This window comes from Cervus elaphus, chromosome 22 (genome assembly GCF_910594005.1).
Source record: "Cervus elaphus chromosome 22, mCerEla1.1, whole genome shotgun sequence".
NCBI classification, from domain to species: domain Eukaryota; kingdom Metazoa; phylum Chordata; class Mammalia; order Artiodactyla; family Cervidae; genus Cervus; species Cervus elaphus.
In genome coordinates this window covers 10721359-10745387 of record NC_057836.1, presented here as the reverse complement: position 1 = coordinate 10745387, position 24029 = coordinate 10721359, and the positions used below count along the sequence as shown (strand labels likewise).

The 24029-nt window shown below is 51.9% G+C and overlaps 1 protein-coding gene across 18 annotated transcripts in view; it reads right to left on the bottom strand.

Annotated features, from left to right (window-relative positions):
- MICAL3 (microtubule associated monooxygenase, calponin and LIM domain containing 3) overlaps window positions 1–24029 on the bottom strand; it is a 140940-nt gene that overhangs the window by 75814 nt on the left and 41097 nt on the right. The window contains exon 1 of one of the 18 annotated variants that reach the window (XM_043882619.1): window positions 7590–7788. The exons of 15 other annotated variants lie outside the window; for them this stretch is intronic. The gene's annotated coding sequence lies outside the window, so the exon portion shown is untranslated. Of the gene's footprint in view, window positions 1–2946; window positions 3416–3889; window positions 4003–7589; window positions 7789–24029 lie in introns of those variants that run through there. 2 more of the 18 variants (XM_043882622.1, XM_043882620.1) reach the window with 2 other exon arrangements.

Genomic DNA, 24029 nt, shown 5'->3' with positions numbered 1-24029 from the left:
GAGGGGCACATTAGGCAGTCGGCTGAGGCTGAGGCCCAGGGGGGCCGGTGTCCAGGTAGGAGCTATCCACTCAAGGATGGTCAGATCACACAGGAGAGTCCTGGTAAGAGGACGGCCCAGAGCTCCGGCCAGATCTGAGACTCACGGATGGAAGGGGCGGCAGCACAGACAGCTGCCTGGAGAGATACAGAGGCACGGGGTGGGTGGGGGAGGAGGTTAAGTGAACACGGTACAGACCCAGGGGAGGGAGCGGCGAGGTCTAAGAGGACCACATTCACGTACCATCACCACCTAGAATTACTGTCGGGAGCTGGGAGGCAAGGGGCCAAGGGCCAGGACAGCGGGACAGCAGAGAAGCAGGGCAGACCAATGAGACGAGCAACAGCGTGGCTTGGGGTCCACGTGCGGACGCCCCAAGGACACTGCTGCCTCCCTCAGCCCAGCTCTCCCCCGAGTAAGTGAGGAGGTGAGAGAAGACGACTGAGCTCAGTGTGAGAAGCCCTCCCGGCCACAGCACTCACTGCTGGGGCTCCAGGTGGGCGGCCCCCAGGCCCATCCCCGCCTCCCATTGACACACAGGGCCTCACCGGAGCTCAGCTCTGTGGAAGCAGGAGTGACCCACTATCCAGCAAGGCAGCTGAGGGCAAAGGGAGCCACCAACTGTCTGCTGAGGATGCCAGCTGCCTGCCTCTCAGCTCCGAAGCAGCGCCAGAGAAGAGACCCACCTTCCGTCCTAAAGCTCTCAGGAGGTGAGAAGCCCCCTTGGGAAGGAGAAGTAACATTCTGCTTCTCCCCACATCTTGTCATGTACTACAAGGTTAAACCAGATCAACTGAGGGTGTGGGTGGTTTACCCTGGATACAAGGAACTGCCATTCCCCCCGTTTCCCACGTCACCAGACACAACATCCTCATGTTCTCGATGCTGCTGTTCAGTCGCTCAGGCATGTCCGACTCTTTGTGACCCTGTGGACTGCAGCACACCAGGCTTCCCTATCCATCACCAACTCCCAGAGCCTGCTCAAACTCATGTCCATCGAGTCAGTGATGCCATCCAACTATCTCATCCTCTGTCATCTCCTTCTCCTCCTGCCCTCAATCTTTCCCAGCATCAGGGTCTATTCCAATGAGTCGGCTCTTCACATCACGTGGCCAAAGTATTGGAACTTCAGCTTCAGTCCTTCCAATGAATATTCAGTGTTGATTTCCTTTATGATTGACTGGTTTGATCTCCCTGCTGTCCAAGGGATTCTCAAGAGTCTTCTCCAGCACCACAGTTCGAAAGCATCAATTCTTTGATGCTAAGCCCTCTTTTTGGTCTAACTCTTACATCCATAAATGACTACTGAAAAAACCACAGCTTTGACTATACAGAAATTTGTCAGCAAAGTAATGTCTCTGCTTTTTAATACATTACCTAGGTTTGTCATAGCTTGTCTTTCAAGGAGCAAGTGTCTTTTAATTTCATGGCTACAGTCACTGTCTGCAGTGATTTTGGAGCCCAAGAAAATAAAGCCCGTCACTGTTTCCATTGTTTCCCCATCTACTTGCCATGAAGTGATGGGGCCGGATGCCACAACTTGTTCTGTGGAGGCCAAAGATGGTAATTCTTTACCTGACACACACTGACTTGCTTCTCATCTCAAATATGTCACTAACTCAACAACCTCCTACACACACTGCTAAAAACACAGCCTTTCCCAACACCCCTGTGGCCAAGAGTTCAGCAAGAAATGGAATTAACTGGAACTAACCTTCAGTTTCCCTGAAGCAAAAGTTTATTCTAGATGGAGGTACACAACAACAGAAATATGTTAAAATTTCTCAAGAGTCCATTCTTTTTCTTACAAGCCAATGGTCATCTTAGAAATGTCAGGTGGTCAAAGTTTGTAAGTGGCAAAAAAAAAAAAAAAAAAACCAGATGTGTTCCCCAGAGGAAAGGGGAACATCCAGCCAGTGACTAGAAACTGAGGTTGCAGGGTGTGTGCCCCGTGGGCGCCCTTCTTGCCTCCTGTCCCAGGCAGGGCGGGCGGGACCTCTGCAGCTGCATCCGCTCCATTCATGTGGCAGCTGACAGCTCCCATGAGCCGGCCCCTGCCTGCCTACCTGTCTTCACAGGTGACTGGCCCTCCTCCAGTCACAGTGTCTGGAAAGCACTGAACGTACCAACTCCGATCGCTCAGCCTCTCATCAAGAAAGAAAATGATTTTTCTTTGTTCCTAAAGAGCAGCAGCCGCCTTCCACTCCCTGCCAGGATGACCAAGGAGCCCGAGGGACCTCTGTGTTCCAGCTGACCCCAACACACTCAAGATCCTGCGACATGCATTTCTAAAAACCTCTCCCTCTCCTGAAGTCTCGGCATTTACTTTCAAAGAACTCTGATGTGTGGGCCAACACTCCCTGGCTGGCTGTATGTTTGAAATAAATACCTCCAAAGAGCTGCCCATTTCCTCAAACCTCACCACACACAAACTCCTTCATTAACACCTGCCGCCCCACCCCCTCTGCTGATGCAAAGTGCTTTCAAATGAACAGACTCCAGTCGGAGGCAGTGCCCGTCCACGGGAGTTCACCCCAGGTCACTAATGACAGCAGATAAGTGGAGGGAAGGTGGCTCCTGGGACAGTGTGACAGGCACCCGAGGTAAGACTACACAAGATCAATTCCCTCGGGCTGCCTCAGCTTTCCTCCTCAACAAGCCAAGAGGCCGCAGCAGAGACACTCCAGTGCCTGTTCTGCAGCTCTGCTGGCACTGCCCAGCACTGGTCCACGCTGACGGCCGCTGGGCAGACAGCAGAAGGCCCTTCCACCATCACCCCCATGCCCTCATTCCTGAAGGTCAAACCCAGGTCGTGCTTCTCCCAGCCTCTCCTGAACCACCCCATGAGCTGTGTACGTCCCAGCAGCCTGGGCAAACCAACAGTCATGATCGCAGGAACCTACAGACCTGGAAACCCAGCCAGAAGGTGCCAGAAATCCGGAGGGTTGAAAAGCCAAGGTGTGGAAGGAAGGAACAAGGAAAGCGAGGAGTCTGAGGAGGGAGGCTGGAGGAGGAGGAAGGGAGGCCCGGTCTCCCGTGGCGGTGCGGTTTCTGCCACTGGCGTTGCCCTACGGGCTCCAACCTCGGCAGCTGACTGCTGACTCAGAAGCACATTCCTTGGCTCTGGAAAGGAAAGTGCTGGAGAGACAGCCCATGAAGAACACGCGGGAACAGAGTCTGTGTTTCTATTTATAAGAGCAAGAGGCTGTCACTGACTCATGGCTGGTTTGAGAACACTCAATCTCTGGCTCTTAGAATAGATGGGTGGTTACTTGAGGGGTGGGGGAGATTTATTTTTAAAGATAGAAAAAGGAAAGAGAATCAAAACAACAAAATGACAATTATACTTCAAGGATAAGAAATCAGAGCCAAGTTTGGTTAAATTTCTCCCGAGCCTCTCCACCACTAATACACCAGCATGTGTGCAAAGCTGACTCGTACGAAGGAATCTATGAAACGCTCCCTTCCTAGCGCAGTCAGAGGCGCAGCTTGTCTGAACAGACCTTAGAAGGAAGGCAGACAGGAAGGCTTGTTTTAGAATGTCATTAGGAAGAAACTTACAGAGATTTCTTCGTGTTTGCAGAAACAAGGACCAAGGTGGCCAAATGCCTTGCATTCTTGATCAGTCTCTCTAAAAAGGACCGCCCAGGCCACCACCATCATCTGTGGACAGAGACACTGAATCCCTCGCCTGGGGCAGCTAACTGAATCAGACCATCTGGGAATGAAGCTCCTTGTTACCCCAACTGCTTCCCAGCTCCGGTCCCAAAGCCCTCTCATCCCTCAAGGCCCCGGGATTAGGTTCTCTGGTTCCCAGGAAGCAGCTCACAACACAAGAAGGAAAGCAGACCTTTTCATGATCCTTGTTCCTGCCTTCGCTCCATCCTCTGTTCTCCTCTGCCTTTCCATCCTATTTAGCGTCAGATGAACACTTGGCAGGATGCTAAGGACACAGAAGCCTCCCGATGGCCCTCCCCGTTCCCTGGTTCTGCTCTTTAGTCCCGCCCACCGGTCCTAATTCCACACACGTGACTGAGCATTCCCCGACCACCCCCTGGCCCCCGCCGGCTCACAGCAGACTGAGAAACACTCTAGTGTCTGTGGAGTTGACAAGAGCATCTGTCCGGGGTCCCTGCATGGCTGAGGAGGAGGAGAAGTAGATGGAGGTGACAGAGACTTCCATCTAACGTGAGGGCTATCCAAGAGCAGACGGCTGGGCAGGAAGAGCAGCTATGAATGCAGCTCTCTGCTATGGGCCCTCAGACCACTTTATTCTTGGCTGTGAAACAGCCCTCTCTAGAGGGGGCCAGGAATAGCCTGGACCATGACCTCTGGGTTCTCCTCCAAGTCTCCAATTCTGAACAACACTAATCCCCAATACTGTATCTCCTCAAACCCTTTTATTTTACTTTCTTCAATAGCAACCTAATTCTTCAGGAAAAACACCTACACAGTTGACCAGTGAGTCAGAAATGACTTCTGCTCATAGAGAACAGACCTGTGGTTGACAAGAGGGAAGTGGGGAAGGAGAGCGATAGACATGGAATTTGGGGTTGGTAAATGCAAACCATTATACTTACAGCAGATAAACAAGGACCTACTGTACAGTGCAGGGAACTATATACTCAATATCTTGTGATAAACCATAAGGGAAGAGAGAACACAAAAAGAATATATATGTGTACAACTGAGTCACCGTGCTACACAGCACAGATCAGCTATACATCAATCAAAAAATTTCTGTAAATATATATATATATATAGGATCACAAAAATAAAATAATGAAGGATCAAAAAATAAAATAGATATAAAACTGAACTTTAAAAAGAAATGACCCCTGCCCTTTGTCACCCCAAGCAAATACTGGAAAGAAAGTCCAAGTCAGAACCAAACACCAGTAAACATAACATCTGATGCCAATGCAAATGATGCAAATGCAGATGCCTGCCCCAAGACAACCCAGAAAAACAAAGAATCAAAAAGAACACTTGCCCTAGTCCCGGGGTCTCAGGAAGTTATCTTCACCTGCAAAGTGCAGGCAATGTTCAATGAATCACAGGGTTTTTTTTGCAAGAATTGAGGTAATGAATGCAAAATGTCAGCAGTGCTGGGTATAAGCCAGACCCACTAAATGACAGAAGTGTTATTATTAAATAGTAGTTGATAATCCCATTCACAAAAGGTTACATTCAGCTGAGTAAGTGGCTACTCACATAACAGAATGAGAGAACTCAAGACAGCTCTGTCTTAAAATAAAGAAGAATGCGGTGAAGCCTCCTCTGTCCCCCACCCCTACCCCAGCCTGTCCCAGACGGTGTGACCAGGGCACTGGGCAGGAAGGGCTGAAGGAGAAGACCCACCAGCAAGATCCTGCCAAACCCCGACATTCACAAGAAGATACAAGGACTGTCGTGAAAGTGGCCAACACTGCGGTATTACTATCGGTCACATCCAGACCACATCTCAGCCTCCACCACAATCTACCACCTGCGTTTTGCAGACAGGAAAGTGCTGCTTAAAGACCCTTAAGAGTCACACAGCAGGAGAGCGGTGCGGCCACGTTCAGGCCCTAGAGCCCAAGGCCACGAAGGAAGAACCACTCGGGAAACAGCTTGAGAAACAGTGCCGTCAGAACGAGGCAAGGCCGCTAGGCACAGAGCCTCCAGAAAGGCAGCTTCGGGTGACATGAGCAAAGAGACACACCAGGATTCTTTTTCTTCTTACACTGTATCACCGCACTGCCTCTTTGAGACGGAGCCCCTCAGTCAATAAAGGCCGGGGTGCTCTGGTGTCACAGGACTCCGAGTTTCTGCTCCCCAGCCGGCATCCTGCAGCGGCACCTCTCAGAGCATCTGTGAGTCACCCAGCACCACTCGACTTGGTGGAGGGACTCAGGGCAGGACAGGAGGGGACCTCAGCCTAGTCACTACCAAGAGTCCAGAGCTGCGGGGCAGAGGCCAAGAGGATCCAAGTGGGCAGGTGAGGGAAGGGCCCCTGGCCGGGAAGAGACGCTCACTGAGGCTGTGGAAAAGCACAGCCAAAAGCTGCCTACCTGTGCACCGGCAGGCTCCACTCCTTGGAGCTCAACCCCGTGTACCCAGTTCCAGGCTCAGAGCAGCTGCTCAAGAGGCTCTGCTGATTCGAGGCCCCTGTGGCGGCCCAAAGGGACATGACACCCCGACAAGGATGGCAGCGGGGCTGCAGGGAGACCCCTCCAGGACTCCGCCCCTCAGATGGACGAAGCTCCCAACGCAGCATTAAAGCCAACATTTTTACAACGGCCTACATGGCATCTGGTCCCACGACTTCACGGCAAACAGATGGGGAAACAATGGAAACTGCGACAGACTTTATTTTGGGGGCTCCAAAATCACTGCAAATTGCAGTGTGATTGCAGCCATGAAATTAAAAGACTCTTGGCTCCTTGGAAGAGAAGTTATGACCAACCTAGACAGCATATTAAAAAGCAGAGACATTACTTTACCAACAAAGGTCCATCTAGTCAAAGCTATGGTTTTTCCAGTAGTCATGTATGGATGTGAGAGTTGGACTATAAACGAAGCTGAGAGCCGAAAAAGTGATGCTTTTGAACTGTGGTGTTAGAGAAGACTCTTTAGAGTCCCTTGGACTGCAAGGAGATCAAACCAGTCCATCCTGAAGGAAATCAGTCCTGAATATTCATTGGAAGGACTGCTGCTGAAGCGGAAGCTCCAATAGTTTGGCCACCTGATGTGAAGAACTGACTCACTGGAAAAGACCAATGCTGGGAAAGATTGAAGGCAGAAGGAGAAGGGGACGACAGAGGATGAGATGGTTGGATGGCACCACTGACTAAATGGACGTGAGTTTGAGCAAGCCCTGGGAGTTGGTGAAGGACAGGGAGGCCTGGTGTGCTGCAGTCCATGGGGTCACAAACAGACAGACACAACTGAGTGACTGAAATGAAACATAGTAACATAATTAAGATTCTTTTTCATAAAATATTTTCTAAAACAAAAATTTAGCGATTAGATTGACAATGACTTAAGACGACTGGGCTCTCACGCCTGCTTCCTGCACTCTCCATCTGCTGCATATCGCAAATCACGCGGCCTCTGGAAAACCCCACCATACAGTTGTGAGCAGACAAGGCCCTCCAGCCTAGCATTACCATGAGAGGAGTTTTCAGCTCACGGACCCCCTGAGAAGGTCCCCGGAGCCCACACCCCTGCCCTCTCGCTTCTCCTCCTGCAGCCCCTCAGCCACACAGGCCCCCTTGCTGCCAGCAAGCCCTCACTGCCCCCCCATCTGAAATACTGCCCCCAGGTCCAGCTGTGCGGGCAGAGCACACTACTGAGCGCCGCTGCGTGCCGAGCACTGTGTCAGGTCCTAGAAACATCGTGGGGACAGGAAAACTTCGCTCCGCCCGGGCACCCATCCTCTGAAGGGCCGGCACATGTGTGACGCACCTTCACCACCCTTGGCTGTGATTCGGGTGTCGCCTCCTCGGTGTGGCCCTCCCTGACCCGCACCGGCTCATCTTCTTTCCGTTTCCCCCCGAAGCACTCACCGCAATCTGACGTACTGTAAACGCAATTTACTGCCGGTCCTCCTCTTTAGAATGTGAACTCTGTGAGAACAAGGGCTTTTGCCCTTTCCTCCCTGCTGCACCGTTGCACCCAGAACCCATTCCTGACTCAGAGCAGCACACAAGTACCTCTCGGATCAGTGCACGGACGGGTGGCATCAGGGGTTCAGGCAGAACTCTGCTGGGATGTGAGATGAAGAGGAATCAAATGAAAATGTGCTCAGAGCCACCGGGTTGAGAGCAGGAACACGCACGCCTGGGGTCCTACGAGGGGGCCTGGACCTTCTCCAAGGCCACACCTGCTCACATAGGCCCCACCCAGCAGGAGAGGAGCCAAGACCTGGAGGCAGCTTTGTTTTCGAAGCCAAACAGTTTCAGAGTAACTGCCCCCCGCCCCATGAAAGAATCTGGTTCCAGAGAAGAATTTATCAGTGTCAGGAAACGCTACATGGCAGCTCCCAGCCCACCTGCCCCAAAAGATAAAGTGAAGGACCTACAAGCTTTCCAGATCTAAGTTGTGCGTGTGTGTGTGAAACCTGCCTCCGAAATCCTACTTATGCTGCTGTCATAAGCCAGGGTGTCTGCAGCCTTCACTCGGGGCTGACGACAAAGGGGAGCGGCACCGCCCACCAGCTTCTGACAAGGTGCCCAGGAAGGGGGGGTCGACAGACAGCTAGACACCGGACACACCAGCTTCAGGAGTGGGGTGGGAGGCGACTCCTCTGAGCTATAGTGGGAAAACAAGCCGGCAGTGCACACTGATGCGGCCACGCTGAGCCGTGACCTGCAGCCGGGGGCGGGGGTGGTGCCAGCACGGACTCAGGCCCCCATCCATGCCCACCTGCCCACTCTTGGCGCCCCCGCCTGCAGGAGCAGAGGCAGCGCCTTCCCCTCTCCGCCTGCACTCACTGTCCTCGTGCCCCACGGGATGTCCCGCCAGTCAGAAGCCCTGTGTTGGCCTCTGAACCTGGCTCCATCTACGATTGAACATGTCCCCCTGTCTGGGCCATCCTTAAGTGTACAGCTCAGGGCATCAAGTCATTCACATCCTCCGGCCCATCCTCCTCACTCCCACCTTCCCGCACCCCCACCCTGTGCACATCTCCAGCTGCGGCCCCTCCCTTCTGCTGTCCTCCTAACTCCCCTCTACCCGCCTGTCCCCACCGCTGGACCCCCTGGCGAGGCCCTGTCACCTTTCCCTGCCTCTCAGTCTGGCTTCTGTCTCCATCACTCCACCAAGGGCGGCGTGAAAGACTGACACTTCAGTCCTTATCTCACTTATTCGCTCTCTGGAGCTCTTCCTGGAAACCCTCCTCTCCCTGGCTCGGCCTCCTGCTCTCAGCCACGAACTGTTCTCACACTGCTCAGCTCCCTCGCACGGCTACGGCTGTTTTGGCTGCCCCCCTGTCTTCACAAACTGGATGACCCCCCTATACCTCTATCTTTGCTGACCTTGCTCCTGACAGCCAAACACTACTGGACATCTTCATGCAGACACTCCATGGGGTCCCAGACCAAGCAGTGCACACGGGACACTCTGTTCTCTTCCCCGGCTCTCTCCCCTACGCACTCAGATGCCACCGCCGTCCACCCACCAACGAAGACTGGGGGTCATTTCAGACCCTGCTCCGTGTCCACCCCCCAATCCAATCACCTAAGAGCAAAGACCTGTTGATTCGAACTCTCTAGGACCTCTAGGCTCCAAAGCATCTCCCTATCTGTATTCTGGTGGAACACCTGTGGTCTCCAGCTTGGACCATTACAACTGCCTCTCAATCTTAAAACTCTCCACAGGAGTGCTGGGTGTACTTTTCAAAGAGAAAACATGATCTCTTCCCTTAAATGTGATCTGCTACACAACCCCCACCCCGCTACCCCCACGGTTTCCAGGAAGTAATCCAAAGCCTCGGCAAGGTTCACGAGGCCCAAAAGGTCTAGCAGCCACCTCGCTTCCTCCCGTCCACACACAGACCGCTGTCCTCAGTCATCCTGGATGCAGGCGCGCGGAGCCTCACGTGCAGTCACGCTGTTTGCTGCACGCAGCACGGCCGTCACTCCCTGCCCTCCACCCCCGCGCTCCTGCTCACCTGGGCCGCCCCTCCCTCCTCCACACTCACCACTGCTCTGGGGTAAAGCTCAGGTCTGCCTCCCGTCAGCTGAGGGGTGCTAGCTGGCAGGGAGAGGCACTCACTTCTGTATTGCACTCAGCACACGTGGCAATGAGGAGGAGGAGAGAGAGAAATGAGAGGCTCATGTGGGCCACAGAGTCTACTGTCACAGATTTCAGAGAGGACAAAAAGGACATGTGACAGTCCGTCTGTTACTAGCTTGTTATTGACTTAAGGGGCGGAGAGCAGGACTAGGAAGTAGCCAAAGGGAGTTACCTGAGGCAGCTCTGGACAGTTCTCAATTAAGAAAAGGACTTCCGTTTTCAGTTGACACTTCAGGACCTTATTTACACCTTCTTCAGATACCACAGCGTCCCTGCTCACCAACACTGTGATGTCAAAGCTCCCCAGGGGTTAGATGGTCTACGGAGAAGACTCACCGGCTGCCCATGGGGTTCTTGGAGATGGAAACACGGAAGGAAGGAGGAGATAAAGCAGCTGTTAAGACTGGTTGTAAAACAGGAGTGGGATGACGGAGCTGTTTCAGGAGGCCAGCAGGTAAAGGAGGAAAAAGATCTCTCACACGTCGATGACACACTCTTCACCTCCACCCACACACCAGGCAAACTGACCCGATCTGCCTCCGCTCCGGGCCTCGGGAGAGAGTGCGGCTAGCCACTCCTCTCAGCTGTCATCTCCAAAGCAGAAATTAACCAAGAGGGCTAATCGTAAACCAGTTCTACAGAATATACTTTCCCTTCCCAATTAGCTTAAGAGGGCATGGGACTGGGATGTCCCTGGTGGCCCAGTGGTTAAGACTTCACCTTCCAATGCAGGGGGTGGGTGCGGGTTCGATCCCTGGTCAGGGAGCGAAGATCCCACATCCCACATGTCTCGTGGGCAAAAAACCAAAACAGTAAACAGAAGCAATATTGTAAGAAATTCAATAAAGACTTTAAAACTGGTCCCACATTTAAAAAAAAAAAAATTCTTTAAAAACAGGGGGGTGGGGTAGGGCATGGGGCTTAGGCATAATTCCCCAGCAAAACACAATCTTCCTGGATCAGACACTCCTCAAAGCCAGCCCTCTCACCCTACTGACTCCACTGAGCTCTGACCATCGACAATCACTCCCGCAGCTACAGCCCAACTCCTTCACAAGGGAAAGAGTCCATCTGGTTAGCAAAAAAAGACAGAAAAGGGGGTGGGGGGGGAGAGATAACAACAAACTTCATTTCCTTACGCTTAAGGAATATTGTGAACTCAAGCTATACTCTGGCAGGCTCCTGAAAGGGCACAGCCCACATCTCCTCCTTCCTTACGCCACCCCTGCCCTAGGGATGACCCCCGTCCTGTCTAGGGGGTGGGTGCTGAAGTATAGCCAAGACATGAGTTTCTTTTCTCCCAAAGACCAGTTGCCAAAAACCAACTGCCATGAGACCTTTGGGCTCCAAAATTCCAACTACTCTGGGCTCAAGGCCAACACTTACCAAGGTTTCTCCACAGAGAACTAATTAATCTTCACTCGGTTCAGCACCAACAACGTTAGGCAGCGAGGCCCCCCAGGGCCTGAAGGCTCTGCTCCACATCCGCCCACGTCCTAAACCCCAGCAGCACCCCATGGCCGTGGGGGGATGGCCACCTTCAGCATCCTGCTCCGGTCCAGCAGCAGCAAGCTTCAGGTGACACGCTGTTCCCTGACCACCACTGGATTTTCTGAGACCTCTGCCCAAGTTCTCACAGGCTGAGTCACTGGGACTTGATATGCTGTATACCAAGTGCTCCCGAGGGGTGGCACTAGGCGTGATCCACTGCCCAACCCTCTCACCCCCTGCGGCTGAGGCGGGCCTGCCTCCAGGAAGCCCTCTCGCCAGCTGGGGGACCTCGGTGCCTCAGCTGAGACAGGACCACTCGATGCCAAGCAGGACCAGGTCATCTGGGAGTATCTCACTCTGAGGTTCTGCCTTTTGGGTACCAACTGCATATTTCACCTTCAGAAATAACACTCCCTGTGGGCAGGGAAAAGGGAATGTATCTGTTCCACTAAATACACATCTGAGGCAGAGACTGGACATCAGACACAAAGACCTTGTTAAAGGGCCTTAACTAAGCAGCCTTCTGTCTCAAAAGACATCTGACCAGAAGCCCCAGAGTCTTCTCATATCATAGCATGTGCAAAGCAGGATGCAATAAATGTCATACGAGGATGACCCCTCTGCAAGAGCAGCCTCTCCTTGTGCTCACTGCCTACCTCCAATGGGGTGATTCAACCCACTTGTTCACACTGAGGCCACGATCCCGGCTTACAGCAAGTGTGTTTTTTAACAACAGGCGCTGACAATACAACAGTGAAGATGGACCAGGTCTCTGCCGTCCTGATGTGTCCGGCTCCTGAAGAGGAAGTTAGTAATAATCAGGTAGTGAACCACGCCTGCTTCGTGTGCTACAGTCCAAATGCACAGAGTGACATTTGTGGTACAGGCAGGGAAATCTGTTTACCTCCTTTTCAGTCAGCTGGGGAATTTGGAAAAGAAGGCAGGAGACAATAAGCTGTGAGAGAATATAGATAGCCACCTCTCCCACTGACCCTTCAAATGGAACCGCTGAGAAACAGTCATACTGCAAGGTTTTAGCTTCACTAAAATTTCTGCTCACCCTGAAATCAAGTGTTAACAGAGCAATAAAATGGCCAAACAGCTAGAGGGGGAAAGTAATGGGATCCACATAAAGGACTAACTGGGTCACAGGCCTCTAGGTTCCTCCCCTTCAGCCCCGCGCAAGAAATAGAAGGGTGAGGCTTGTTCCCGTGGATGCTCCAGCCAGGTCAGGGGCTGGACGCCCTGGCACAGCCACAGCAGAGGAGCCAAGGAGAGCCCAGGCTGTGCCAGCTCCTCACTCAGAACCTGCGGGGCTGGGCAGAGAGCCCTAAGCTCTGTGCGGGTCCCCACTGCCCAGGAGAGCGTGCCCAAGCAGGAGTGGTGCAGCGTTCAGGGCTGGACGGAGTGGTTCTCTAAACAACCCTGACGTATAACTTACACACTGTAAGAGTCATCTGCTTTAAGTGTATGATTCAATGGTTTTTTAGTAAATTTACCAAACTGTGCAACCATCGCCACAACAGTTTTAGAAGAACATTTCCATCAATCTTGTGGTGTTTTTAATAACTTCCCAATCTGAAAACAATTCTGTTTCAACAGGTGTGAAGAGACTGGTGAATAGGAACGTAGTACCCACTGCTGTTGCTGCCAATTTGCCCATTCTAGGCAACTCACAAAAGCAGAGTCATGTAACATTTGTCCTTCTGTGTCTGGCTTGTCTCACTTAGCACAATGTTTTCAGCGCTGATTGGCACTGTTTAACATGACTGAAAACATTCCATTGTATGTATATGCTCATCCACTAGTCGGTCACCTGGGTCGTGTCCACTTTCTGTTTAATTGTCAATAATGCTGCTATGGACATGGGTATACGAGTTTGTAGACCCCACCTCAACTCTGTAATCCAATTTATATGTCGTGTTTCTTCCAAAGTGGTCTTTCTAAGCAAATCTCATCATTTCACTGACAGACTGAATTCCTTAGCTGCTGGTAGCACCCTACTCACTCTCTACTCGCAACACACACCTATCTATATCTATCTATCTGCTGCTTCAGGAACCCGCCTCACTCTTCCCTGCGCGGCATGGTTCACGGGCAAGGACACATTTCCCCACCACGCACACACAGTCAACCCCCTCCGGTCGTCTCTGCACAAGGACGACCACAGCTGTGAGGCCACTCATCACCCATCAGGGCTTCGGTTCCATGTCCCGTCTGAGACCCTTTCTGAATACCTTCACTCCTCACTTCTCTGGCCACAGACCTATCCTCTGTTCCCACCAGACTCGGTGCTCCTGGAGGTAGCAAGTTTCTCTCAGGTTTCTATCCTCAGAATTTAGCAGAGTGTCAGAGCCACAACAAACATTCAGATCCCTATGGAATGGATTTTTGGTTTATGAGTATATACTTTGAGTGTTCAAGATAAGTTCCATTTTTTAAAAAGTGGTAGAAATACTTGTGGGTCCAATATTTTATTTTTAAAACCACAAGTGACGTGAGCTGCTAACATTCAAACCTACAACATATTAGTTCCCCAAGAAAGGAGCAACAAATAACCACATTTTTCCCAAAGGCTTCCTTTCTCAAACACGCCTGGCCCCTGATCTGTTTCCAGTTTAAGAAGGAACACACTTCCTTAAAGCCAAAGGGTTACTTGTAACCAAGAAAAGTCTCATATCCGGAATTTTTAAAGGATTTATACAAACTCATAAGAAACCAGCAGATACTCAATGAAAAGTAAGCAAAATACCTGACTAGGTATTTCACAAAGGACATCTAAATTGCTAGAAAGCATCTGAACAGGTACCCAATATTATTAGTCATCAATAAAATGTCAGTCAGAACCAGAGTGAGAAACTGCTGCCCACTAATCAGAATGACCAACAACTAGACACTCAGAATATAAGGTCAACAACCCGCGTGTCAACTTACAACCACTTTGGAAAACTGCTCAGTAATAGTTCCTGAAGTTGAAGAAACTGTACCATAAAACTCAGATAGTATACTCTTGGGAATACTTCTGAAAGAAATCTATGTCTATGTTAACCAAAAAACAAGTACAACAATGTTTACGGCATTACACAGACACACACATTTATTATATATAGCATTATTATAGTTCACAATACTCCAAAATGCAAGTCACCCAAATACAAAATGAGAAATAATCTGCAGCAATGGAATACTACTACGAACTACTGCCTCATGCAGCAACGTGGATGACGAGCACAGATCAACGAAGAGCAAAAGAAGGCAGACGGACACGGCAGAGAACACAGTACAAGTCTTCTCTCCGTAAAGACCAAGGACAAACACGATGCACATCTACGGACGAGGGAGCTCCCTGGCAGTCCACTGGTTAGGACTCTGTGCTCTCACTGCCGAGTGCCCAGGTTCAATCCCTGGTCAGGGAACTAAGATCCCACAAGCCACAGCCAAAAAAAAAAAAAAAAACCCAAATCTATGGAGTAGAAGAGGTCCATCAAGAATAATGACTGGGGCTGGTGGGGTGGAGTCGCTGTCAGGGAAGGGGCAAGGGGCGCCCGTGGGACCCTGATCTGGACGGCGTCACGTGGGTGGCCAGGCAGCGCTGTGTCAGTTTGGTTCAGTGGGGAACTACGTTTCCCAGAACCCCCAGAGTTCTGAGTTAGAACTGGTTGGAAACACGACTCATACCAGGTTTGGAGGCCACACCTTTCCGAAGCTCTCAACAGTCGGATGTGCGGATGAACAGAGACGGAGGCGCCGGGGTTCCGGCCCATCCTCGCTCTCCCTCCAGTCCACCCAGCCCTCCCTTCTCGCCGCTGACCCTGCTGCCCGACAGCAGCCCCCACCAGCGCCAGGCCCCAGTGAGCCCCACTGCACAGCAGGTCTCCAGGAGCGCTGACCTGTCCACCCACACCGATGCCTCGGGCAGACTGAAGAGGGACTCCCCTGTGACCTCCAACCCCTCATCTGGACCTTCACTGCCTCAACACCTCCCACAGTGGAGAAGGTCTGACTTCTGTAAGAAATCCCTGTCTCCCAAATTTCATACTGCTCGGCTCCCAGCTAAACAACGGACATATGCAGAGGTGTATATATACATACACACCTGTGTGTGTGTGTGTATACACACACATGACTTGTAATACTTAAGATTTGTGCACTTTAAGAACATACGTTATACCACCATTAAACAAAAAAAAAAGTCAAGAAACAAACAAAATAAGGACATTTTTGCCCCTGTCCTGAGAGAATAGGACTCTGGGGCCGCCGGCAGCACACGCCACCGGAATCTGCACTGCACCCCTCACACCAGGGAAGGACCTGAAGCAGCACTGCTGGCCAAGGCCGAGGGCAGCCCGCCGGGTACAGCCAGAGCCTAGGGGTGTTTCTGGACACCAACAGGACATGCGCTCCCCACCTGGCAGCTGCCAACTCCCTGGCACCAAGCTCCACGGTCCAGAGGGGGCTTCCCTTTGGAAGGGGAGACTCACCACAGTCCCTGTACACCCGGGGTCTCAAACGGGTGGGAAGGTGTAGGGATAGAGGGTGCAGAGACAAGGCGGCAGGCCAGCCCGTCCAGAACCACACTCTGGTGCTGCTGCAGTGGTCTGGGATACCACACAAGAATCAGTCCCCAGACTCACTGCTTTCCAGAAGACCCACATGTTTTGCTGACTTTTACTCCCTCATAGCTCAGTCGGTAAAGAATTTGCCTGCAATGCAGGAGACCCGGGTTCAGTTTCTGGGTCAGGAAGATCCCCTGGAGACGGAAATGGCAATCCACTCTAGTATTTTTGCCTGGAAAATCCCATGGACAGAGGAGCGTGGCGGGCTACAGTCCATGCAGTCGCAAGAGTTGGACATGACTTAGCAACTAAACCAACCAACCAACCAACTCCATTCAGCAAATTGTTTATTGAATGCATGGTATATATATCAGGCCCGACACTTGGCATTGAAATTATGAAGGTGAATACAAATATGGTGACTGTCCCTGTGGGCTTCTCAGGTGGCTTTTGGGGTTAAGAACACACCTGCCAATGCAGGAGATATAAGAGATGTGGCTTTGATCCCTGGGTGGGGAAGATCCTCTGGAGGAGGACATGGCAACCCACTCTAGTATTCTTGTCTGGAGGATCCCATGGACAGAGGAGCCTTGTGGGCTACAGTCCATCAGGGTTGCAAAGAGAAGGACATGACTGAAGCAACTTACACACACATGCATGGCCTGCCAGGCTGGATGAAGCACAAGCTAGAATCAAGATTGCCAGAAGAACCATCAATAACCTCAGATATGCAGATGACACCAGCCTTATGGCAGAAAGCAAAGAAGAACTAAAGAGCCTCTCGATGAACACGAAAGAGGAGAGTGAAAAAAGTTGGCTTAAAACTCAACATTCAGAAAACTAAGATCATGGCATCTGGTCCCATCACTTCATGGCAAATAGATGGGGAAACAATGGAAACAGTGACAGACTTTTTTGGGGGGGCTCCAAAATCACTGCAGATGGTGACTGCAGCCATGAAATTAAAAGACACTTGCTCCTTGGAAGAAAAGTTATGACCAACCTAGATAGCACATTAAAAATCAGAGACATTACTTTGCCAACAAAGGTCTGTTCAGTCAAAGCTACAGTTTTTCCAGTAGTCAGGTATGGATGTGAGAGTTAGATCATAAAAAAAGCTAAGCGCTGAAGAACTGATGCTTTTGAACTGTGGTGTTGGAGAAGATTCTTGAGAGTCCCTTGGACAGCAAGGAGATCAAACCAGTCAGTCCTAAAGGAAATCAGTCCTGAATTTTCATTGGAAGGACTGATGCTGCAGCTGAAACTCCAATACTTTGGCCAGTGATGGGAAGAGCTGACTCATTGGAAAAGACCCTGATGCTGGGAAAGATTGAAAGTAGGAGGCGAAGGGGACGACAGAGGATGAGATGGTTGGATGGCATCACCAACTCGATGGACATGAGTTTGAGCAAGCTCTGGGAGTTGGTGATGGACAGGGACGCCTGGCATGCTGCAGTCCATGGGGTCACAAAGAGTCGGACACGACTGAGTGACTGAACTGAACTGAACTAATGCACGCCTGCCCTTGCCTGCTGGAGGATACAGACAATAAACAAGTAAGAGAGCAAGACATACAGCTGACACCTTCATAGTGCAGGTCTACTTACACTGCGTGGTAACTGCATGGAACTGCGTGGGTCCACTCACATGCAATGTTTGAGAACAGTAAATACTACAGAGCTACAGAGCCTGTGGTTGGTCAAACCCACAGATAATGGGACTTCCCTAGCAGTTCAGTGATTAAGGCACTGTGCGTTCACTCCAGGGGGTGGGGGTTTGAGCCCTGGTTGGGGAACTAAGACCCCACATGCTGCAGGCATGCATGCGAAGTCGCTTCAGTCGTGTCCAACTCTTTGCAACCCTGTGGACTGTAGCCCGCCAGGCTCCTCTGTTCATGGGATTCTCCAGGCCAGAATACTGGAGTGGGTTGCCATGCCCTCCCCCAGAGGATCTTCCCCACTCAGGGATCAAACCCACATCTCTTACATCTCCTGCACTGGCAGGCGGGTTCTTTACCACTTGGGCACCTGGGAAGCCCCATATGCTGCATGGCACAGCAAGAGAAAAACAAAACAAAACAGTAAGAACCTGCAGACACAGAGGAATCACAGATTGGAGAGCCAAATATAAATTATATACAGATTAACCCCCGCATTGTTCAAGGGTCAATGATAATTACAAAATATGACTGCCAGGAAGGAAATGCACAGGTTATGTGGCTAACAGGAAGGGACCTGAGACAGGGTGGTCATGGGAGCTTCTCTGAGCAAGTGACTCACAGCAGAGTCGACAGGACAAGGGAGGGCAGCTCTGGCTCCAGCTTGGGGCCCCCACACCACTACAAGCTCCTCTCTGGAGCTCTTAACACAGCCGTCCTCCAGAGTGGACAATGTCCGTCCCAGACTCTCTCCACTTCACACTTCACAAGGCATTTCCATACAAGTCATCTATTTCTTTCTCACACAAGTCTGAGCTCCTGTCACCACCTGTCCGGGGTCACATATGAGCTATCAGGGGCGCCGTGACTGATTTCCCTCCATTGCCTCCCTTCCACTTCCTTTCACCATCACTTTTAAGTTAGGAACTCTTTGACTACAGGCCCTTCCAAGGACCCATCAATCTGCTAAGGATATTATTTTAAGTGGGAAAATGCCAAGTCTAGCTTTCCCACATCTACTTCAGTCCCACACTTATTGTAAAAAGACAAGTTCAGTCCAAAGCAGGGCGGGGGGCGGGGGGGGGGGGGCGGTGTGGGGAAAGGATGCCTATTGTCAAGAGGTAGATACACCACAGGGACATCTACGCAGTGCCCGCAGGTTTAATTACACTCCAAGAGCCGGTTTACATGATCATCCCCAGATCCGTGAGTCCCTAGGGGCCAAGACTACGCCAGATCTCATTCCCAGCACTGTAAGTGGTCAAGACATCAAGGAACCCAACAAGCCACTTAAAAAAAAACACTATTCTCTTTTCCCTCTTGTGAACAGTTATAGCAACTAGATTTCAAACTAAATGCAAGACTCTACAATTACTCCCTGTTTTGGAAGAAGGAGGTTTGAGAGACTTTTTGGCCATCTCTTATTGACTGTAATAACTATTACCATTCATTGAACTTCCCTATGTGCCAGCCATGGTACCGGCACATCACAACGATCTTTACACTTGGTCCTCACACAGTTCCACAAAGAACTCTTATGATCTCACTGTGTAGATGAGAAAACTCAGCCTCAGACAGTAAGGAAGTTGCCAGCTGGGAAGCTGAAAATGACTACATCTAAATACAGGAGTGCCTCACTCTAAAGCCCAAATTACCCCACCTCTTCCCAAAGGACTCTAATGTGTCTACAGGAGACCAGACACCCGATGGGAAAGGCCAGCATTCTGAGCCTTGGATGCTCCGTATCTGACTTATCACTAACACACCACCAAGATTAGCAGGCTCAGCTCTACACCAGCAGCCCCGCGCACTTCTGAGGAACAGACCTGGGACCGAGCAGGGCTCCTTTACGACGCTGCCCTTGCCAGCATTAAACCCGGCAGATAATTGTGCTGAACTCTGGTGCCAAGTACAATTTTGCACAGAAGATCTGGGTGTCAAGAGGTTCGAGTTCCTTGGTCTAAGACAATGCTCTGATTACCAGGTCTGAAAGACCTGAGTCAAAGCTGAGCAGAGGGTGGGCCCACTTCTCACTTGTAAGGTAAGTGGACCGTTTTCCCCACCAGTGCCGCGGCTGTGGATGGGCAACCAGTAACACAAGACAAAGACACATCCACACAGGCACTGGAGCCCAGACTCTGAATGGAGGCTACTTCCTGCCCTAGCCCTGGGCACCACGCACGGCAGTGCTAGCTCCCGGTGAAGGGGAGGGCTGCACCGGCTGAAACCCACACAGCTGGTGAGGAGCAGCATCCACGCAGAAGGGGGGTGCACAGAGGGGCTAGCGGAGAGAACCCCTGCCATCCGAAGCCCACAGCACTGTCTGGATCATAGACAGTGGGCTCAGCCAGGGGAAGGGCTCTGACTCACTCTGTACACCTTGTGAAGAACCAAGCAAAAACTAAAGAACAAACCCAGCCTCCTGTCTCTGCAACTCTGAAAGGTGGCATCAGACAGTCTTTTCCACACTTAGAAATGAAGGCCCTTCCCGGCTGGAGACTGACTCGGGATGCCAGGCTCCCATCTTCATATTAAATTAGAGCAGCTGTGCTCCTTTAATGCAAACAGTCCCATCACTACTGCCTGTCAACAGGCACGTCCCTCAAGGCAATGTGGAAACGAGACACCCACTGGAAAGAAACTGGGAGTCACCAACCCCACTGCACACACTGATGGTCTGAGCCCCGTGAGGCAGACCCAGGGGTGCATGCGGCAATTTCCTCAAGGACTAACACTCTGCCACGTGGCCCGGCAAGTCCGGTCATCCCAACCAGCAGTCCTGCTCTGTGGCTTGGCAGACACTCCAGTCCTGTCCTGTCCCTCTTATCAGAGCAGTGAGCCCTTTCCGGTCAAGCTTTGCGAAAACAGTCATTACGGTTGGTGCTAATTCATGTCTGACCGTGAGTCTGAAGAAAAAAGAGAGAGAGACCGTGAGAGAAAAATGGGTTGGAAACAAATGTGTCCTGCAGTAACTTTTTGGGTTCTTTGGCTGTGATTAGATGAAAATCTCTTAAGACAGGCTTTCCGATGCTCAGAGACAGGCAGCAATGGAGCACTGATGAAAAGGAGAGCTTCACTCAGGGGCTCTGTTCACTGGAGCCATTGGCTGCAGAGAGCCCCAGGGGAGCCTGGCCTCTGCACCCAGACGCCTGGAGCAGCCGGATGTGGCGAGTGCCCTGTAGTTCCATCAATCCTCCCTTCCAGCCAGTACGAGGCGAGCCCATCCCAGTGTCCACCCAGGCAGTCCTGACCAGCCGGGCCCACTCTGCTGGAAGCCCAGTGGCCCGACTGCACCACAGTAGGCCGGAAGGTCCAAGGGGAGGGCCAACCCCATCAGGCCCCTAAGAGTAAAGTCACAAGTAACTTCTGCTCCCTGGGCTCTGAAAACCAGAGGCGAAACTCTGGGGCTGCACCCCTTAATGCACACATCAGAGCTGGCACTCTAGCTAAGTTTTACCTCTATGATGAAAGCACGCTGACAGCAAGAGTCCCCAAGCTCTAGGAGGAACCAAGTGAAATTTTTCCAATTCTTGTGTATTCTCCTGAAATTAACTCCTCTTCCTACGCTTTCTTGGGCCACTAGAATAGGTTCCTTGCAAATGCCTCTGTCCTTCTTTTATCAGAGAAGATTAAGGCAGAAAGAACAAAACCCCTTCAGTGCAGAAAGTACTCTTATGTGCTCACAAAAAACAAAGGCTCTTTCCAGGCACGAGGAGGCTCCCTACTCCGGGCCTGGGGCTGAGCCTTCGGAGTAAATCAGAGCTGTCTGCAGCCTCAGTTCTACCCCGACCTCTCTCTCTTCCCTCTGACAGCATGAACTAGAAGCGACAGAAGAGCCAGAGCTCTGCAGTCTGCCTTCTGGGGGCCTGTCCCACAGTGAGAACAGTCAGTCTGAGCTTTGTGCCATGACATCATCAGCCACCCATCAGTGGCGAGAAGGTCAGGTTCTGTCTAAGGAACCAACCACTGCGATTGTCAAACTGCAGAAGGCGGTGCAGCTGTGAGGGAGGGCTTCCTTTTTTATGGAAAAAACAAAAGAACCCCCCACTTCCCTAGGTATGAGCACAGCCCACACAGGACCCTGTACCTGGGCCAGGAACGGCAGAGGACGCCTTTGTTTGTGAGGCGCTGGATGGAATCTTCCCAGGGCCCCTGCCAGGAACACAGCCAGAGGGTTAGGAAAGTGTCTGCTGTTGTTTTTTTTTCCTTTAAACCTGAGCACGCGCGCGTGTGCATGTTTTCAAATAGGGCTCCAAAGTAGCGAAGGGAATGTGGAATAAAAAAGAAAATACTTTGTTTGTCCAGACATTAATTAAAAAATCTCTACCCAGAGACTAAACAGTTTTGACCTGTGCATCACGGCTGGTTCTTGATACGTGGTTATTTTCAGTCCATTTTCGTCCCAGAAAATACTGTCCAGCTTATGAATGAAGCCGTTTAGCCAAGGTTAGAATATGCGAGGAGACGGGGGTGGCAGAGGACACGGGGCTCCGAGAGTGGGGATAAGGAGCAAACTCACAGAGCAAACATTGTCTACGGCCGCAGAGCCCGGCGAATGTGCCCTCTCTGCCTGTTTGAGCAAATTATTACATTAAGTCCCAAACAATCACATCGAGGCAGGGAGAGCGGCCGACCCCGCCTCCGCTTTGCGGGTGGCACCAGGGCCACATTCCGTGCAAGCCCGCCCCAGTGAGGGTCTGTGCCAACAGCTCTCCTGGGCACCCACCAGGGGGGTGCTGGGCACAGCCAGGCAGCGGCGGACAAGCCCTCATCCCGGATTAAAGGCCGAAGCGACCGGGTTTCCAGAGGCAGACACTGCACCCCTAACACGTACTGCTATGTGAGAAGGCGCGAGGCAGGTGTTTCAAGACGCATTTTTCAATGAAAACAGGGTGTGGCCACGCAGGTCAGGGGAAACACAGGCTGCGGGATCTCGTACAATTCACCGCTGATGGTGTTACTGCTCCCTCTGAGCCACCACACGTCAATATAAACGATACATACACATCAGAGGCCAGGAAACATAAACGTCTCAGAGCACTGGGACTCTTCTTTCTTTTTAAACAGTATGATTTAGATGTAAAATTCAGACTAAAGGGTAAGACCATCAGTACATGGGTTTCCCTTGTGGCTTAGCTGGTAAAGAATCCACCTGCAATGCAGGAGACCCGGGTTCGATCCCTGGGTTGGGATGATCCCCTGGAGAAGGGAAAAGCTACCCAACTCCAGTATTCAGGCCTGGAGAATTCCCTGGACTGTATAGTCCATGGGGCTGCAAAGGGTCGGACATGACTGAGCGACTTTCACTTTCATCAGTATGTGCTCTGACACTGGTCGGGCCAGAACTCCCCCGCTCCCCTCCCCAGGATGCCCTGCCCTCCCCGGGTCCGTGCCCTCTCCTCTCCCCAAGCGGCTTCCCTGGTGCTGACAGCCAGGAGCTGTGGAGCAGAGCTGACAGCCTAGGTCTGAGAACCATGCTGTGCTTCCCTGTCCCTCACCCACTGAGGGACATGAAATGGACATTCAGAGGACTCCCTGGCCCCAGCCCACCCAGAGGCACACCCTGCAGCACACAGTGAGCCCTCGGGCAGGACAGTCACCTGTCCTCCGTCATTTATACCCCACAGTTCCCCAAGAAAGCAACGCAAGATCAGCAGGGGAAACTGCTCCCTTCTACCCGACAAGCTACTCCTTGAGGCTTGGACGTCAAGAGTATGTGGACACCTGTGCTCAGGGGGAAGCAGGGCTCAGAGAGCAGTGGCCCCCTCCCAACAAGCCCACCACGTGCTCCCCCGCCCACCACATCAGAGACCACAGAGACAAAAGAAAAGGCCGCACTCAACCGGCTGACCAAGACAGAGAGGTGATGTGAGTTATGGAAGCCAAGCACCCAGCAAGTCCCTCACTGCCCCTCGGGACAGGGCAAGGTCTGGCCACGGGCCAGGCCAGGGCAGGGTCAGGGCCAGGGGCAACTTTGGAGAGAGCACGGCTACTGTCAGGTCAGAGGGATACACTGCAATACCCCTGTGAAGTTGTCAGGATCGAGTCTGACAGGACAGAAAATCCTCCCCAGTAAAGAAGGTGCTACCAGTGAGGAGGAAGAAGCAGCCGCGGGTGTAGAGGACCTGGGGCGGGTGGCCCCTCAGGGCGCAGGTCTTTGCCTTGGAGGCCCCTCTGGCCACCCTGGAGTGTGGACAGGAAGTGGGACCCTCACCGGCTCTCACTGCAGCAGCGCCACTTCCATCTGCTCCAGCGCCTGCAGCCAGGGAAGACTCGGTTCTCTGCAGTTTGGTGGGGGAACTCTCACTTTGAACAAAAAGAGGAACGAGGCAGCTTGTCTATCGTATTACAAGAGCTGGCACCACTGTCTTCGACCCTGGCTCTGCGGCTGGTACGCCTCCCGTGTGAGCGAGGGTCCAGGCTGTGTACTTACTGCACCAATAAGACCAAGGGCGCTCCTTCCACTTAGACTCAGGAGCGCTCCTTGTAAATGCGACACACGTGTC